Here is a 17076-nt window from a genome sequence, read left to right as displayed (position 1 = left end):
TCCCCCAAAGTCTCTGGTTTATTTAGGCAAGGCTAATGATTAGGCATAGGGTAAATGTCAGGAGTATTCTGGGACATATCTTACTTCTAGAGACATTCTAATATACTCTTCATGTGGCACTCCAAGCTTTGCCCTAAGAAAAAACAACTCCAATCTAATGGATACCAAAATAAACATAAGTCGTAGGATCACAGAGGCCATCTGTCTAGTCATACTCTGATGCACAGTTTTTCTTTATGCTGTCAATTCCACGGTAATATACGGTAATGACATTAACGTGAAAATGCATGAAAGCAAAACAGTATTATATCATTATTGTCATACACACATTTCACAGAGAACATCAGCCTTTAAAATCGTCCCCCTGTCCAAAGCACAATTAGAAATTGTGGACAATTGCCTTAAATTTGTATGGGTAGTATAAAATCCTCCAGATAGAGTTTTTATTGAATCTTCAAATTTTCTAACAACATAAGTACTTCAGTAATGCTAAGAGATGTCACACTAGATGTTTTGTTATGCATTGTATTGCACAGAGAAAACATGGACTCCAGAAAATACATTGGGGTTAGGAATGGTCAGTAAGTGAAAGTTAATTTAGCTTAGTGATCAAGGTAATCACTGTTTTCACTTTAGTCATCCAATCATGTGCAAGTACGCATACAGGAGGGGATTTACTGAAACTGTTACACATAGAATCTGGTGCAGCTGTGCATGGTAACCAATCAGCATCTATGTTTTAATTCAATCTTATTTTATTCATAAGAAGAAAAGGAAGAGACATAAAGACAGATAACGTCTCAAACATTACATACAGTGAAAACAATTACATCAACAGTAAGCAACGTGTTTGACATAACAAAATCATGTCTAAGATACGTGAGAAAAAGGAACGAGAGCATGTGTACGCGGACCACCACAAGGCCGTTACAGCATCTATGTTTTATCGTCAAAGCTAAAGCTGGCCATACATTATACAATTTTTATATTCAATTTCCTTTAAATTTACCTTTAACCTCCCTGGCGGTATGATTATGTCTGGAATTTTGTACCAAAAGCGGTACAATTTTTTGCATGGAAATTTGGCGTTTTACATTGTAGGCCTGTAATTCTTAGGAATAACTCACTTAAATCTGTCCAAACAAGAGTCTAGTGGACATCCCGGGTATGATAAAGTTTGAAACACAAAATCATAAATTATAATATAATAAATTTTACTATAAATAATTATAACAAATTATAATGTAATTATAATAAAAATTATTCAATAATTTAATCAAAAACACTGAAATTTGCTCAGTTGCAGAATTGTCGCTGTCATTATTTTTATTGTTTGATGACGAATTTCCCCCCCAAATCGCTATCACTAAATTCTGCAAGTGATTCTAATTTATTATCGCTGTTTTCTAGCTGGTCTAAAAGCACCTTTGATGTAAAGGGACACTTTTTGGTTGCTATGGACAATCTCCAGTTTTCAGGCAGAAAGAACAGTTTTTATTATATAAAGCTGCATGCAGAACATTGGACAGACCACTAGGGACGAAGGGGGTGTGTATTTATTTCATACAGTACTGTAATCTGTAAGATTACAGTATACTGTATGTGTATTGTGTTTTTCACTTTTTGAATTAGGTGCCGAACTCCGTCCCCGTGCTTCGTAACGTTGCAGGGAACGGAGCTCGCGGCTCTGTGACTCGAGCAAGGAGACACAGCGGAGGATCCCGCACACACAGCGGGGACACATCGCAGGATCCAGGGACAAGGTAAGTTACTTCCCCCTGTATCCTGCAATGCAATCTCTGGCTCAGGATACCGCTTTTGGTATAACAAATCCCCCACGAGCCAGACTCGGGATTACCACTAAGGAGGTTAACTATGTAGTGCATGGGCCTGCCTGATTGCATAGAAATTGGAAGTGTTTAGGTTTCATATTATATGGTTTTGTTAAATCTAAAGGAAAGTTGTACAACAATACTGTATAATGTATGGCCTGCCTTAATTGAACAAGCTGAAGTTAGAAGCTGATTGGTTATTATGCACAGCTGCACCAGAATCTCTGTGCATCAGTTTAAGTAAGCCTCCCCACAATCTCAAATAAACGTTAACATGGAAATTTCAGAAGTTATTAATCTTTTTAAACCTGCACCTTTTTTTAAAAGAAAGTGGGGGGAATTAAAAATAACAAACACGCATACTCACGTAGATGGCTGCAGCATACGTTTAATGCTTTAGCTGTCCCTTTCCGGCTCTACATCGAGAACTGAATGATCAAAGACCGCTGATCGATCAGTTCTTGGGTCCGGTATGAGAACAGAGCAGTGGCTGTCAGTCACCGCTCTTTGCTTTGCCCCTCCAGTGCTCACTGGAGCGCCAGACTGTCGAGGGTGCGAGAACGGCTGGCTCAGGCTCTCAGCAGTGCTTGGGCGGATTCTGACGTTATTGTCGGGATCCTTGCAGAGCCTGGACCAGCTGATTGACAGGATTTAGTCTGCTGTCGGCTGAATCTAGGTCACAGGAGTGCAGAACTAAGTGCACTCACGTGATCCACAGAAGAAGTATGGCCAAAAAAAACTTTGGCCATACTTCTCCTTTAAAAGAATCCTGACATAAGGGTCTTTGTTTAGGTACTACTACCTGCTATGGGGTAACAACTGTCTCTTAAAGTGGATGTAAACCCAATTTGTTTTTGATGTCACAATCTAGAGAATAATTTTTTCCTATCATCTGTGCCCAGTCTTGCCACATTTGTTCAGTGAAATAAAATGGACTTACAGAGAAAAACCTTAGTCCGTTCCGCCCCTTGCTGTGAGTGACAGGTTATTTACATATCTCATGCACTAGCCTGGAGACAGGCATTATTTTTTAATTCCCATCCCCATTTTCTTAAGTCATGTGGTTACTTTTCTGGATTTTGACTGGATGTTAGTGATCATAGCAGAATTCAGTGTAAGAAATACATAGGACAAAATGCACGTTGACAAGGGGAGTGTAGAGGAGGGCGGGGAGTCTGACATCACGACTCCACCCACCGAGCTCCAGACAACAGATCCACCCACAGAATCTGCAGTTTTTCAGTTCTTATAACAGACAGTGGGGAAACATTTGACATGTAAAGATACATGCAGGAGGCATATATATATATATATATATATATATCATTATAGATCAGCACTATGGCAGTAGTTAAGAAAGGATGAGAGTGGGTTTACATCCACTTTAACTGTTCTCCTGCGTTGTCACCCTGCATTTCAAATTCTGGAAGTTAAAGGTGCAGCATTCAGCCCCCCTGCCTGCAGCCTGCAAAGTCTATGACATGCTGAAATACACTGTACTTATGCCCAAAACACAGAATACCCGTATTCTGCATTATAAGCAAAATGTTATCCAGTTAGGGTTTAACTCTGCTAAACATTCACTTTAAAAACCAAACTTTCTTTACTGCTTTAGTAAGTTGGCTCTTTTGCTCTAGGAATATGAATTGAGTGTGTTTTGCAATGAAAACCAAATTCTGGTATACATACAGATACATATATGGAGCACTGCTTGACTTATTCCTCTTTGGCACCAGATAGAGGGTATTGCACAAACTTGCAACTGCCTGTTATCCTGGGCACACATCATCATTCATAGATATGTGTTTGAACAGGTAAACATGTCAGTTAGCACTTGGTTTCACTGTTAGATTACCTCCTTCTCTTCTTACTTCAGAAAAAGCAAACATTTATTTGTAACATTCATTTTGTGCTTTTACTTTATTGTTTATCTGATATCATTTTGAGAAAGTTTTCATATTTAATCCTGTGTTTTTACCCAATATTTCATGTACAATGTTGTTGTCAGTATGTAATACATCTATTGCTTTTAGACACTGCAAAAAACTTCCCTGCTAAACAACTAAGGCCACCTAATAAAAAACTAAGGCCCCTTTCACACATGAGGACAGTATATCTGCTTTTTCACCCATCCATTTACGGATAAAAAAGGGACATATATTGATCCCTATGAGATAGCGGGTGTCAGCGGGTGAACATCCGGTGACACCTGATCTCATTGGTGTCCGCAATGCTCCAATTCGCCATCGGATCAGGTGAACACGGACAGACGATCCGTGTTCATCCGATCCCCCCATAGGGGACAGCGGAGATCTGACAGGGCGGTCCCTGCACAGTGTGACATCTGTCATCTGTCGGCTCAGCGGGGATCAATGGAGCGATCACCGCTAAGCAAGCAGTTAAGACATGTACGGATCCTCACGGGATCCGTACATGTGAAAGGGGCCTAAGGCTTCAGTTACCCAGATAGCAAGGATAACTTGCTACACATTTGTGACAGTGGTGAATTGTATGTCTGTTACTTGCTGCAGATCGTGACTAGCAAGTTGTACACTTGCAGAGAACTTGAAGCACAATTTGTAGTTGACACTTTTCCAATTTGTAGCAAATTTGCATGGCAAGTATCCAACAAGAGCAAAGTTGTAGTGGTGAGTCTACAGCAAGAGCTTTGCAAGTCTACAGCATTAAAACTCAGCCACAGTGACCCCCTGTGGTGGGATGACTATTGCACAACATAACGGAACCAGAACTTGCAGAATGTTTGTGAAGAAGGTTGATGGAGTGATGTAATGCAGACTTGTTGCAATTGTGCAACAAACTTGTAAAGCCTAACAAGTCTAGCAATAGCTTAGCAAGTCATTTTCAAACTTGCCGCATAAATGATTGCTATCTGGGAAGGCTGATAAAAAATGAATGGATTCCCCCATACACACAAGCCGGGTGGATATAGAAATCTTCCCCGCTGTGCTACTTTATTCTGACAATGGGGACGCCTCTACTGTCAGATTACACTAATCAGTGCTGCAGAAGATTTGCTGCATGTGTTGATCTAATGAAAATTTTCCAGCATTCCGATTAGAGAGAAGCCGGTCATTAGATCTAGTGGGAACCCCATAAATGAACAGAATTTCGGCCGGCCCTTTCCTGAAATTACCGATTTTCAATCCATCTGTGGCCAGTTTAAGTAGTTTATACAGTTTGCATCGAGACCGCATGATTCTGACTTTTTTTTATTAAACAAAAAATTTAATATTTCATTCATTATATGACAATCCCATTAGCACACATAAATTAAAATATCAACAAAACATTTTCTGTGGGAACGGTGACATAACTTTTAGATGATTTATTTTTTTCATAGCCTGAAATTACAGCACATTGTGATGCAAGTAACTTGTTTTGTAATCCCACGTAATGGAAATTGATGTACTCAGATTAGAGTAAAGTCCTTGGATGCTTTTTCTTGGTCTCAGCCATTTTCAGCTCCATGTTTACTGTCTTGTGTAACGCAATTAATCTTACTTGAAATCAATATATATTTTATTGCATTTTAACTTTTAGGTATTAAACTTAGACTGTGTATATTTATTCCTGGTTGTGTAGAGTACATTTTCACTGTTAATTTACATTTTCAAGTCTTATATTCAGAAGCAATCGATGATGTTAGAAAGCTATGCAAGCATCAAGCCCTGCAGATAAATGTTACAGCAAGCTGAAAAAAATAACAGTTTTCTTTTCTCCTGGACTAATATGGAAATCAATACTTTTTTACTACATAGATACATTAAAGGTGATCCCTGTAGATAAAGGGAATAATTCAAAATGTTCAAATACATTTTATTTTAGTTTCTTAAGAAACTACCTGCAGTAGCTACATTAAAGGGAAATGTCTTATCAAAGTGTCTTATTTGATGTGATCAGATTAAAGTGAACCTTTGCATGGCAAAGTAGCAGGTTCACAAACTTGTCGCCTCTCCAGCTGCGCAGTTACCTGTCTTAAGCTATTGGGAGTGAAAAGAAAAAGCCTTGTGCAATTTTCAGATCATGCCATTTTATTCCCTTAAAGCCCAATTAAACCCTTGCTATTTATTTCTGTAATGAAGTCTTGATGCATATGCACTAATAAATATGGAGCTTTTCATCTTTTACTGCTAAGTTCTGCAGCAAAAAAGTTAAAGGGGTTGTAAAGGTAAAAATGTTTTCCCTAAATAGCTTCCTTTACCTTAGTGCAGTCCTCCTTGACTTACCTCATCCTTCGATTTTGCTTTTAAATGTCCTTATTTCTTCTGAGAAATCCTCACTTCCTGTTCTTCTGTCTGTAACTCCACACAGTAATGCAAGGCTTTCTCCCTGGTGTGGAGTGTCGCGCTCACCTCTCCCCTTGGAATACAGGAGAGTCAGGACGCTCTCTACATTGCAGATAGAGAAAGGATCTGTGTGTTAGTGGGTGTCCTGACTCTCCTGTACCCCAAGGGAGGGGGCGAGCACGACACTCCACACCAGGGAGAAAGCCTTGCATTACTGTGTGGAGTTACAGACAGAAGAACAGGAAGTGAGGATTTCTCAGAAGAAATAAGGACATTTAAAAACAAAATCGAAGGACGAGGTAAGTGAAGGAGGACTGCACTAAGGTAAAGGAAGTTATTTAGGATTTTTTTTTTTACTTTTACAACCCCTTTAACATTTACTGTGCTGGCAGCACACTGGAGAGTCAAACGACGTCTCTATCACATGAAGAATCACCAGTGGTCTGACATGGTCCCCGAGCACAGCTCAGATCAACAGTGCTCTCTTTACCTGAGCAGTACAGATGATTGGAACATTTATCAGGGGGAACATGCTGGAATGCTTAGGCTGCATTCACACCTGAGCGTTTTGTCGCCTGAAGCGCGACACCCCACAACGCTAGAGGGGAAAAAATACATTATTCTCTATGGAGATGGTTCACATCTCCACTACAAAATGCCTGACGCCGAACGCCTGAAGCCCAAACAAGTTCTGGACCCTTTTTTGTCGCTCGAATTTGGGCGTTTGGGCGTTTTACATTGGTGACCCTAGACCTGTAAAAAAATTGTGGTAAAAAATGCAGCGTTTTGTCGCGGCAAATCGCGGTAAAAAACGCAGTGTTTTGTCGCGACAAATTGCGGTAAAAAAAATGACGCAAAACGCTACGCTCAGGTGTGAATGCAGCCTAAAGAGATAGGCTACTGCTTGTTAACCACTTCAATACCGCACATAGACATATAGACATATGACGTCCACAAAGGGGATCTCCCATCCCAGGTGGACGTCATATGACGTCCTGTACTTTGTGCGATGATATCTGAATGATGCCTGCAGCTAGAGGCATCATTCAGATATCATTGTGTTCCGGCAGCGATCCTGCACACCATAAGAACGATCATAGCGGCAGGCCATCTGGTGGAATATTTTCCAATCAACAGGTTGATTGTTTGATGGTCTGCCAGGTGAGTGGAGTTCCCCGTCTCTATATATTTTTGATTCTCATTTTAATGTTTGAGCTGTGATCAAGGCGGTTGTGCCGATCCAAGGTTCCACTGTAGATAAAAAAAAGACACAATTTGCCAACTTTATTAATGTACAAAAAGTATATTGGGCCAGATTCACAAAAGAGATATGACGGCGTATCTCCTGATACGCCGTCGTATCTCTGTGTTAGGGCCGTCCTAACTATGCGACTGATTCATAGAATCAGTTACGCATAGCTAGCCCTAAGATCCGACAGGTGTAAATGAATTACACTGTCGGATCTTAAGGATGCAATTCTAGGCCGGCCGCTAGGTGACGAGGCCATTGCGGTCGGCGTAGAATATGCAAATGAATAGTTACGGCGATTCCCGAACGTCCGCGCTGCCCGACGATCTATCTTTACGTTGTTTCCGTCGAGTTACGCTGCGTAAAATTAGGGCTGAGCCCTAGTTGTCCTAAGCCATGTTAAGTATGGCCGTCGTTCCCGCGTCGAAATTTAAAAAACAAAGTCGTTTGCGTAAGTCGTCCGTGAATGGCGCTGGACACCATTTACGTTAACGTCTAAACAAATGACGTCCGTGCGACGTCATTTAGCGCAATGCACGTTGGGTAATTTACCCGACGGAGCATGCGCAGTACGTTCGACGCGGGAACGCGCCTAATTTAAATGGTGCCCGCCCCATTTGAATTAGGCGGACTTGCGCCGATCGGATTTACGCTACACCGTCGCAAGTTTACAGGTAAGAGTTCTGAGAATCAGGCACTTACGCTGTAAACCTGCGGCGGTGTAACGTAAATCCCATACGTTACGCTGCCGTGGAGCAACGTAATTCTACGAGAATCTGGCCCTTTTTGTGTGTAAACACAATCTTACTTAGATATATATTGGAGCAGTGCACCAATGAAACAGCATAAACAAGACATATACTAATAGCCCAAACTAATGATCCAAAATACTGCTCAAATCAGCTTGTTGGATTCACATACATATAGCCGACATGTTTCGGAAATTATTTTGCATTGGTATACATTTTCCTTCCTCAGGGGTGGTATTATAGTTGGAGAGCTTTTTTCTTGTCTGTAATATAAATATCAATACAGGTATATAATGATATTTGCATAGAGAAAACATCAAAATACTATCATCATATACCTGTATCTATAATACAGACAAGAAAATAGCTCTCCAACTATAATACCACCCCTGAGGAAGGAAAATGTATACCAATGCAAAATAATTTCCGAAACATGTTGGTTATATGTATGTGAATCCAACGAGCTGATCTCAATTTGTTTTGAGCAGTATTTTGGATCATTAGTCTGGGCTATTATTATATGTCTTGTTTATGCTGTTTCATTGGTGCACTGCTCTAAGGCCCCTTTCACACTGGGGCGGGAGGCGCGGTGGCGGTATAGCGGCACTATACCGTCGGAATTCGGCCGCTAGCTAGCCGATAAAGGGTTAATACCGCTCGCAATGCGCCTCTGCAAAGGCAGATTGTGGGCGGTATTACCGCGGTTTCCTATTGTTTTAAATGGGAAGGAGCGGTATACATACCGCTCCTCTCACCGCTCCAAAGATGCTGCTTGCAGCAGATTTTTTTCTCTCCTGCCAGCGCATCACCTCAGTGTGAAAGCCCTCGGGCTTTCACATTGAGAAGGCTGGGCAGGAGTTTATCAGGCGGTATTTAGGCGCTATTTTTAGCGCTGTACCGCCTGAAAAACTCCTCAGTGTGAAAGGGGTATAAATGTTCTGTATTATATCTCTAAGTAAGATTGTGTTTACACACAATATACTTTTTACTTTTTGTACATTAATAAAGTTTGCACATTGTGCCTTTTTTTATCTACTCTGATTCTTACCACTCTTTCCTGCCAGTCAAAGGGGGCAGCCCCCAATGCACTTTGATGTATGTTCTTTTTATGGTGATATCATTTGCTGCTCGGTGATTGCAGTATTCTAGTCTGCATCTCTCCAAGGTGATACATAAAACCTGGCCTGTAAAGTCCTGTACACACGATCGGATATCTGATGGAATCTAATCCGGTGAATTTTTTCGTCGGATATCCGATGAAGCTGACTTTCATCAGTCTTGCTTACACACCATCACTCAAAAATCCGACCGTGCCAAACGCGGTGACGTAAAACAGTACGACGAGCCGAAAAAGTTCAATGCTTCCGAGCATGCGACGACTTGATTCTGAGCATGCGTGGATTTTTATCTGATGGAGTTCCACACAGACAATCGGATTTTTCTATCGCTTTTTTATCCATAGGAAAAATTTTAAACATGTTCTATTTTTTAACACCGATGGAAAAAAGACAGATGGGGCCCACACACAATCGGTTTGTCCAATGAAAACAGTCTGTTTTCATCGGACAAACCGATCGTGTGTACACGGCTTTAGTGGGCCCTGAGGACAGGGTTGATGACCACTGTCCTAAACAGTATATTAAGTGAATATTTTTATCCTAGGGCGGGAAGTGTGTTGCTGGCAGAATCACCATAAAAAATAAAGGTCAAAAAAGCCTGAAGCAAAAAAACTTACGTAGGCACCTTATTTGAGAACATTTTTATTTCTGTTTTAAATACGCCTTTAGGGCAGGTTACAGCAGTGACGGCTGAGATGTTTCAGAAAGACTCCCTGGACACATGAACAGCTTTCTATTACTTAATCTAAGGTTACCATATAACAGATGCCCTTTCCCTGCTGCAGCTAGGTTTAGAGTGATAAGATTATGACTCTGCATGTGATGATATTATTGCACCACTAACAATGATATATCTGGTCCAGGACATCTCCTGAATTATTACTTGGGCAGCCAAGGGTGGTTATTGCAACTTAGAGTGTACATTGGGCCTGATTTACTATGCTATGTGCGCTGCGCTGGTTCATGCGTTAATTAGTACTCCGGGTGGAGGCTTAATTGGGCGCATGAACCAGCGTAGCAGCCGGCGCATTGAAACTAATATGTAAAGCCGCGCCGAACTCCCTATAGAAGTCTATGGGAGAAATCAAAAGTGTTCATGTTAAAGGCTAATCTGCAAGTTTTGTCCTAAAAAGTGTTTGGGGACCTCAGTCCTGCCCCAGGGAACATGTATCAATGCTTTTTTTATTTTTTAAAACGGCCGTTTTTTCGGGAGCAGTGAAATTAATAATTCTTAAAGTGAAACAATAAAAGTGAAATATTCCTTTAAATTTCGTACCTAGGGGGGGTGTAATGTCAGCATGTGAAATAGCGCATTTTTCCCGCACTTAGAACTCCCCCTGCACAAAGTGACATTCAGAAGGAAAAAAGTCATTTAAAAATTCACACGCGGCTATAATGAATTGTCGGCTCTGACAATTCTAAAGGGATTCATTCATAAAACAAACAAAAAAATGTGTAGGGGTTCCCCCAAATTAAATTACCAGGCCCTTCAGGTCTGGAATGGATATTAAGGGGAACCCCGCCGTAAAAACCAAAAAAAAAAAAGACGTGCGGTTCCCGGCAAATATCCATTCCAGGCCCTTCAGGTCTGGTGTGGATTTTAAGGGGAACTCCACCCCAAATTGAAAAAAAAATGGCGTGGAGTCCCCCTAAAAATCCACACCAGACCCTTATCCGAGCACGTTGACCTGGCCGGCCGCAGAAAAGAGGGGGGGACAGAGTGCGGCCCCCCCCCCTCTCCTGAACCGCACCAGGCCACATGCCCTCAACATGGGGAGGATGTCCCCATGTTGATGGGGACAAGGGTCTCATCCCCACAACCCTTGCCCGGTGGTTGTGGGGGTATGCGGGCGGGGGGCTTATCAGAATCTGGAAGACCCCTTTAACAAAGGGGACCCCCAGATCCTGGCCCCCCCCTATGTGAAATGGTAATGGGGTACATTGTACCTCTACCATTTCACCCCCAAAAAAATGTCAAAGTGTTAAAAATGACAGTAGCCGGTTTTTGACAAATCTTTTAATAAAATCTTCTTTTCTTCTTTCCTTCGGGTTTCTTCCGCTGCTTCTTTCTCGGGTCTTCTCGTCCACATCTTGCCCGACGTCTTCTTCTATCTTCTCCGTCCGTCCTTCAGCCTTCTGGTCACGCATCTTGCCCGTTGTCTTGTCCTGTCTTCTTCTCCGTCCTTCCGCCAGCCTCCTCGCATCTTGTGTCTTCTCCGGTCTTCTTCTCGGTCCGCCAGCCTTCTCGTCCCCGGACCCAGCGTTTGAATTTGATTTGGCCGCCGCGTTCCCGCTCCTGGTACCCGCCCCCCTCTGACGCCACAAGTAAACTCCTTAGAAGGTCATGTGCGTCAGAGGGGGGCGGGTCACATGAGTGTGACACGGCGGGAACTTCTTCTCCGGGCGGCGCGATTGAAATTGAATTCCCCCGCTGTGTGACGCTCTGTGACCCCGCCCCCCTCTGACGCACATGACCTTCTAAGGAGTTTACTTGTGGCGTCAGAGGGGGGCGGGTCCCAGGAGCGGGAACGCGGCGGCCAAATCAAATTCAAACGCTGGGTCCGGGGACGAGAAGGCTGGCGGACCGAGAAGAAGACCGAAGACCCCTTGTCCCCATCAACATGGGGACATCCTCCCCATGTTGAGGGCATGTGGCCTGGTGCGGTTCAGGAGAGGGGGGGGGGCCGCACTCTGTCCCCCCCTCTTTTCTGCGGCCGGCCAGGTCAACGTGCTCGGATAAGGGTCTGGTGTGGATTTTTAGGGGGACTCCACACCATTTTTTTTTCAATTTGGGGTGGAGTTCCCCTTAAAATCCACACCAGACCTGAAGGGTCTGGTATGGATATTTGGGGGGACCCCACGCCATTTTTTGGGGGGTTTTTTACGGCGGGGTTCCCCTTAATATCCATTCCAGACCTGAAGGGCCTGGTAATTTAATTTGGAGGGACCCCCTTTTTTTTTTTTTTTTTTTTTTTTTTAATGAGCAATGACTCTATTCTTTATAGCCATGAGTACTTTAACCACTTGCCCACCGGGTTAATTCTGGCACTTCTCTCCTTCATGTGAAAATCACAATTTTTTTGCTAGAAAATTAATCAGAACCCCCAAACATTATATATTTTTTTTAGCAGACATCCTAGGGAATAAAATGACAGTCATTGCAATACTTTTTGTCACACCGTATTTGCGCAGCGGTCTTACAAGCGCACTTTTTTTTGATAAAAATCACTTTTTTGAATTAAAAAATAAGACAACAATACATTTTGCCCAATTTTTTTATATATTGTGAAAGATAATGTTACGCCGAGTAAAATGATACCCAACATGTCACGCTTAAAAATTGCGCCCGCTCGTGGCATGGCGTCAAACTTTTACCCTTAAAAAATTTCGATAGGCGACGTTTAAAAAATTCTACAGGTTGCATTTTTTGAGTTGCAGAGTAGGTCTAGGGCTAGAATTATTGCTCTCACTCTAACGATCGCGGCGATACCTCACTTGTGTGGTTTGAATACCGTTTTCATATGCGGGCGCTACTCGCGTATGCGTTTGCTTCTGTGCGCGAGCTCGTCGGGACGGGGCGCTTTAAAAAAAATTTTTGGGGTTTTCTTATTTATTTTTATTTAGTTTTATAATTTTTTACACTGAAATAAAAAAATAAAAAAAAAATGATCAGTTTTCTTCCTATTACAAGGAATGTAAACATCCCTTGTAATAGGACTAGTGTGTGACAGGTCCTCTTTATGGAGAGAGGCGGGGTCAATAAGGCTGGAAAGCATGGTATTGAAAAAAAAAATAAAAGATCTCATGCTTTCAGCTGCAGTCATGTTCGTTCACCACAGTGGTGTAGTGTATAGCACTTTGACCTAGCAGCAAAAGAGTCGTTGGTTCGAATCCCGCCCGTGACAGCATCTGCATGGAGTTTGCATGTTCTCCCTGTGCCTGCGTGGGTTTCCTCCCACAATATAAAAACACGCTGTAAATCGGTTCCGGTCTAAATAAGCCCTAATATGCAGTAGTATATTTAGGTTTGGTTCTGCCCTAGGCCTGACTACATATCTGCACCTCCTAATAGAAAAATGACCCACCCCTTCCTGTCAAGGTCACACCCTGTTTTTGTATAACCCCGCCCAGTAATTTTCAGGGGACCCACACACTAGTTCTGGGGGGGCACTGGATTCCCTTAACCACTTCCATACCAGGCACTTACGCACCTTCCCGCCCAAGCCAATTTTCAGCTTTCAACACTGTCGCACTTTGAATGGCAATTGCGCGGTCATACAACACTGTACCCAAACAAAATTGGCGTCCTTTTTTCCCCACAAATAGAGCTTTCTTTTGTTGTTATTTGATCACCTCTGCGTTTTTTTTTTTTGCGCAACAACTAAAAAAAGACTGCAAATTTTGAAACAAAAAAACGTTTTTATTTTTTTAGGTTAATTTTTTTGTAAATAAGTTTTTCTCTTTCAATTACGGGCACTGATATGGCGGCACTGATGGGCACCGATGAGATGGCACTGATGGACATCGATGAGGTAGTACTGACGGGCACAGATGAGGTGGCATTGATTGGCGGCGCTGCTATGCGGCACTGATGGGCACTCATAGGCGGCACTGATGGGCACTCATGGGCGGCACAGATGGGCGGCACTTATGGGTGGCACTGATGGATACTTATGGGCGGCACTTATGGGTGGCACTGATGGATACTTATGGGTGGCACAGGTGGGCACTGATAGGTGGGCACTGTGCATGGATGGGCACTGTGGGGTGGCACTGATGGACACTGTGGGGTGGCACTGATTTTCCCAGTCAGTGCCCATTTGTGGGCACTGATTGGCATCTTTTTTCTTATTTTTTAATGCTTTTTGTTTTTTTGTTGTATATTTTTTTTGTTTTTGCACACCCTGGTGGTCCAGGGTGGGCATCCCTGGTGGTCCAGTGTGGTGATCCGAGGGGGGGCTGCGCTGATAAACAATCAGCGCGAACGCCCCCTGTCAGGAGAGCCGCCGATCGGCTCTCCTATACTCGCGTCTGTCAGACGCGAGTGAGGAAGAGCCATCGATGGCTCTTCCTGTTTACATCGTGATCAGCCGTGATTGGACACGGCTGATCACGTGGTAAAGAGTCTCCGTCTCCGTGAGAGACTCTTTACCGAGATCGGAGATGCAGGGTGTCAGACTGACACCCCGCATCACCGATCGCCGCGCTGCGTGCCCCCACAGGCGCGTGCGGTATGAAATCCTGCAGGACGTCCTGTCAGGATTGTGTAACCACTTCCCGGACGTAAATCGGCCATAGGCTGGGCGGGAAGTGGTTAATTTGCATAGTTTTTCTCTCACTTCCTGTTTGGCTATGGGGCAGGAAGTGAAGGCAAATCTCCCCAATTGGACACAGATAATACAAAATAAACTGACAGGGCCTATAACCCTCCCTCACTCTATCCAAAATTAAAGAAAATAAAACTTGTTGATTATAGTTCTTGTCAGGGGCGGACTGACCATTGAGTCACTCGGGCACTGCCCGAGGGCCCCATGCCACTAGGGGGCCCCATCCGGGTTGCCAGGCTCAGTAAAACCAGGGACAGTATGTAAAAATCTGTGTTTTTTTTAGATCTGTCCCTGATATGTCCGAAAATGACATGCTTTTAATGTGAATATCCCAAGATTTTAGCTGCCCGCCTCTGCACTACCTCCTGGCGTGGTGGTCATCTGTAAGCCAGAGGGGCCCCATAATCTTCTATTGCCCAGGGGCCCCATGAGTTGTCAGTCCGCCCCTGGTTCTAGTTTAAGCACAAATTTCATAGAGTTTTATTGAGAGCCCTAAGAAAATATAACCATGCCAATAGGCCAGGATACAGCGTTGCTAATATGTAGGAATGTGTGTGTTAGAGCACCCCACCCAATGTTAACTAAAAAATTATTAATTTGCAAATAAGTATTATCTGCTAATTTTTTTGGGGATGTCTGCACCCCTGATAGTGACAACATTTGTGAGGTGTCTTCACCCTTTCTAATTCATTCACTTCCTGTCACATAGCCAAACAGGAAGTGAGGGTAAAACCTTACTAATATCTTTTCTTGGGGACACAGAGATCAATCTAAATAGTTTCCCATTATGTAAATTGCACTCTAGCATTTTGCTGTGTACACCCCAAATTATTAGGGATCTTGGACTTTGGGGTCCATTTACTAAAGGCAAATCCACTTTGCACTACAAGTGCAAAGCAAGGAAGAAAGAAAACAAAACAACTTTGCTTCTACAGGATTGGATGTTAAAACCATCAGTGCTTCCTCTCTGATTTTCAGCAACTATGCTTGTACTGCAGAGTGGCTTTGCCTTTACTAAACCCCAAACTAAATAATCATTTGGGGCAGGGATCCTCAAACTACGGCCCTCCAGCTGTTTTAGAACTACACATCCCATGAGGCCTTGTAATGCACTGACATTCACAGACATGACTAGGCATGATGGGAATTGTAGTTCCTGAACAACTGGAGGGCCGTAGTTTGAAGACCCATGATTTGGGGTGTACACAGCAGTGCTGGAGTGCAATTTGCTTAATGGGGACACTAGTTAGATTGACCTGTGTCCCCAAGAAATGACACTGGTAGGGTTTTAACCTCACTTCCTGTTCAGCTGTGTGACAGGAAGTGAAGCCGATTTTAAGAAAAGGGACACAAAGCTCAACACAAAAATAAAAAAACACAAAGCAGGGGTTCTAACACTCACTTGGCTTCCCTCAAACACCCACAATTTGAATAGGATTGCCTTGCGCTAGATTTAAGCACAGTGCTGTAAATCAGCACGTCAAGCCTGTCCACCAATAGCAAACCCCCCCCCCCACAGGCCATGTTTGCAGGTTTTCCTTCATCTTGCACATGTGCTTTAAAATACAGTCTGGACAGCAATTCTTGATAAGAGAAATCCACAAAACATGTCCTGTCGGGGGTACTTGAGGGCTGAGGACCACTGCAGAAAAAATAAAATACTTACCAGTTTTTGTCTTTAAAGTCATGGGGAATAAACATGGCAAACATTTCATGATTACACACCAGGAAAGAAGCTTAGACACACATAATTTGTTAGGCCCAAACCGATTTCAGCTGCAGCTGTCAACATATGTAGCATGAAAAAGTAACAAAAGACAAACTTAACAATTTTAAAGTAATTTTTATTGGTCAACAAAACAAGGAAAGCGAAAAAAGACAAACAAACAAACACAAACAAAAATACATTTCAAAATTCTAAATAACCATAGCTTCACACATTTTTCATAAAATAAGGCCACATAGACAAATACATCAAAGTGAACATCATTTAAAAATAAACCAAAACCATTGGCAAAATAAAACAAAACCCATGCAACAAACCACATTTGTGTTTAGCAACAGCATTTCTGCCAGCCTGCCCCTTCTGAGGGCAGCTGAGGACTGATCGATCCAAGCTTTTTATAACAGTGCTAGTAATGAAGCAATTGAAATCACATGAACAAATTGCAGTCTCTAGTTTTGGTGAGCTTGTAATTGGGCACACCTGCAATTAACCCAAACCACGCTCTATGAGCATCCAAGGAGTGTTTTTCACCTTTTAAAAAGAAAGGATATTTTTTTTCTAAGTGTTTGAGCATGCTCAGTTCATCACACATGTAGGAACCAAGCTGCAATGGAATGAGAGCTTTTTTTTTTTTTTGTTTCCCCTGATCTGATGCTTTCCAGCCTGAAGGGGAGGTGTTAAAGACAGAAGTAAACACGCACATTTAATAATCTATTTGTGGGAAAAAAAGGTTGCCAATTTTGTTTGGGAGCCACGTCGCACGACTGC

General features: G+C 42.7%; 1 protein-coding gene across 1 annotated transcript in view; it reads left to right on the top strand.

Moving 5' to 3' along the window:
* LOC120927415 (amine oxidase [flavin-containing] A-like) overlaps positions 1 to 17076 on the top strand; it is a 186959-nt gene that overhangs the window by 138467 nt on the left and 31416 nt on the right. The gene's annotated exons all lie outside the window — the stretch shown is intronic.

This window comes from Rana temporaria, chromosome 2 (assembly GCF_905171775.1).
Source record: "Rana temporaria chromosome 2, aRanTem1.1, whole genome shotgun sequence".
In the NCBI taxonomy this organism is placed as follows: domain Eukaryota; kingdom Metazoa; phylum Chordata; class Amphibia; order Anura; family Ranidae; genus Rana; species Rana temporaria.
The sequence above is the reverse complement of the archived record's forward strand: the minus strand, read 5'-3'. Positions and strand labels throughout refer to the sequence as shown.